Source organism: Tupaia chinensis, unplaced genomic scaffold, assembly GCF_000334495.1.
Source record: "Tupaia chinensis unplaced genomic scaffold, TupChi_1.0 Scaffold148210_1, whole genome shotgun sequence".
NCBI lineage: Eukaryota > Metazoa > Chordata > Mammalia > Scandentia > Tupaiidae > Tupaia > Tupaia belangeri.
The window spans coordinates 1,830,696-1,833,660 of NW_006208060.1; the positions used below are offsets into that span (position 1 = coordinate 1,830,696).

The window sequence follows — 2,965 nt, forward strand, 5'->3', positions numbered from 1 at the left end:
GGTGCACGAATCGAGCAGGTCCGTGTGTGGGCCTGTGCTGTCTCGTGGCTCTTGGACACACCTGGGATTGCTGTTACCTGACCTGGCCAGAGGTAGTTTGCCATGACCAGTAAGGAAGCACCTGCTCGAAGGTTGGTGAGCCATGGAGGGGGCAGCCTTGGCGCACAAGGACAGAGTGGGGACAGTAACCCTGACGACCTGATCAGGATCCTCCTCGTGGCTGGAGCCTGAAGAAGGGCTGTGCCAGGTCCTTGGGATGGTGATTATTTTTTAAAAAGAATTATTTAACTTTGTTCATCACCATTATTATTAAAATTTGACCAGAGAGACAGAGAGAGGGAAAGTGAGAAAGCAAGCTACCAGGTCTGGGACTTGAACCATAGCTGGCCATTGCGAGTCTAGTGCCTTTAACCCCCATGCCACCGTTGGCCCTAGGCCTGTGACTCCTAACACGCATGGTGTGGAGTGTGGGGCAGCAAAGCTTCGGGACCTACCAGTGGCTTGATATCTATGCACGACATTTCCTTATTGGCTATGTCCACAGTGAGGGAGGAGATGGTGCTTTGCTTTATGCTGTAAGGCAACGGGAGCCTATGTTAGCACAGGGCAGTCGTGCAGGAAAACCAAGGTGGGGCCACCTGCCTAACCCGTCCACCCACCCATCCACTTACCCATCCATTCATCCACTTACCCATCCACCCATCTACCTATCTACCCATCCACCCATTTACCCACCCATCCATCCATCATCCACTCACCCATCCACTTACCCGTCCACCCACCCATCCACCCATCCACTTACCCGTCCACCCACTCATCCACCCATCTACCCATCCACCCATTTACCCACCCATCCATCCATCCATCCATCCACCCATCCATCCAGCTATCCTCTCATCCACCCACCTACCCATCCACCCATCCATCCATCCATTCACCCATCCAGCCATCCTCCCATCCATCCACCCATCCATTCGTCCATCCATCCAGCCATTCAGCCATTCAACCATCCACTCATCTAGCCATTCATACACTCATCCACCCATCCATCCGTCCATCCATCCATCTATCCATCCACCATTCATCCATACGTCCATCCAGCCAGCCATTCAGTCATTCAACCATCCACTCATCTAGCCATTCATCCATCCATCCATCCATCCATCCATCCATCCTACCATCTACCCACTCATTAATCAATCTACCCACCCATCCATTTATCCACCCATCTATCCATCCACCCACCCATCCCTCCATCCATCTATCCATCCACCCACCCATCCCTTCATCCATCTACCCATCCATCCAGCTGTCCTCCCATCCATCCACCCATCCATCCAGCCATCCTCCCATTCATCTACCCATCCATCCATCCGTCCGTCCGTCCATCCCTCTGTCCATCCAGCCAGCCATTCACCCATCCACTCATCTATCCATTCATACACCCACCTACCCACCCACCCAGCCATCCACCCATCTTCCCATCCATCCATCATCCCATCTATCCATTCGTCCACCCACCCATCCATCCATCCACTTGTCCGTTCTTCCATTCAGCTATAGGCCACATGCACTGACTCACTGAGAGAGACACGGAGAGAAAGAGAGCGAGAGAAATAGAAAGTGAGAAATCACCCTTCAAGGGGGAGATGGCCACACTGCACTCCCTTCTCCTCCATTCTCCTGGGATTTGGGCACACACCACACACACAGAGGCCCAGTGTACGTCTCAAGTCACTGGGTCTGGGACTCAAACTGTGCAGCTGGCATGTGAGATCCAACTGCCTTAACTACCCCACCTGCTGGTCCTGTTTTTATATTTTTCCAGGACCGCCCTCTGTGAAGTGTTCTTAATCGTTCTTGTCTTACTCCTGGAAGTGGGTATCTGGTCTTGGTTCTGCCTGGCCCCACACCTGCTCAGGAAACCCTGGGGGTACCGGCCATCCTCCTCCATGTGCCTGTGCCCAGGTGACATACCTGGAAAGGAAATTGATGTCGGACCGGCCCCAGTGGTATTGCTGCTTGAGGTGAATGTCCTGTGGAACGGAGGGAGAGGCCCACCTGCAGCAGGAGCTCCCTCAAGGCACCCCAGGTCAGGACGAGCAGCACGAGGGAGAGATGAGGGTGGGGGCTGTGAAGGGAGGAGCCTGGACGCTTTTCAGGTCTGTCTGTCTATCTATCTGAGAGATTTTTCTATAGGGTGTGTATGCTTGCTGGAGGGACACAGAGAGAAAGGGAAAAATCACCTCCCAGGGGGATGGCCACAATACAATCCCTTCTCCTCCATTCTCCTCTCTGGCTCTTGGGCATGCACACACATGCACCTGGTGTGAGTTTTAAGCCACTGGGTCTGGGACTCGAACCATGGTCGGCTACGTTTGAGTCCACTGATATAACCATTATGCCATCTACTGGTCCCACCCCTCTATTTTTAAAAATTTGCTATAGGGTATGAGGCTGCTACGTGGCGTGGTGGTTAAAGGTGCTGGACTCGGGACCAGCAGTTAGCATAATAGCTAAGTCGCTGGACTCCCATGTAGTCGACTGCGGTTCAAGTCCTGGATCTGGTGGCTTAAAACTCACCCCGGCCGCGTGTGCGTGCATGCCCAAGATCCCGAGAGGAGAATGGATTGCGGCGTGATCATCCCCCCCTGGGGGGTGATTTCTTGCTTTCAGTCTCTCTGTCTCTCTCTGTGTCTCTAGCGAGCACATGCGCCCTATAGCAAAAACCTCTCTGGGAAAAATAAAAAAAGATTCTCGTGTCAGGCCTAGCCCCCGAGGTGCCCGTTGTGGAGACTCTAGGTTCTACAGGCTGGGACCATGTGGGAGGCCGAGATTCAATTCCTGGTCCTGCCTACAGACCAGGGGCAGGGCCGGTAACCCCAGTGAGGTTGACGCAAGAGGAGCCAGAGCCCGAGGCCAGCCTGTGGGGCAGAGCGAGACCCCTTCTAGGGAAGAGCCAAGC

The 2,965-nt window shown here is 53.9% G+C and overlaps 1 long non-coding RNA gene across 1 annotated transcript in view; it reads right to left on the reverse strand.

Annotated features, from left to right (window-relative positions):
• LOC102497573 (uncharacterized) overlaps positions 1–2,094 on the reverse strand; it is a 4,978-nt gene extending 2,884 nt beyond the window's left edge. Inside the window, exons 1-2 of the long non-coding RNA XR_337625.2 lie at positions 1,978–2,094; positions 495–573 (exon numbers count right to left, since the gene is read on the reverse strand). This is a non-coding gene — a long non-coding RNA (uncharacterized LOC102497573). The remainder of the gene's footprint in view (positions 1–494; positions 574–1,977) is intronic.
• Positions 2,095–2,965: the final 871 nt, after the last annotated feature.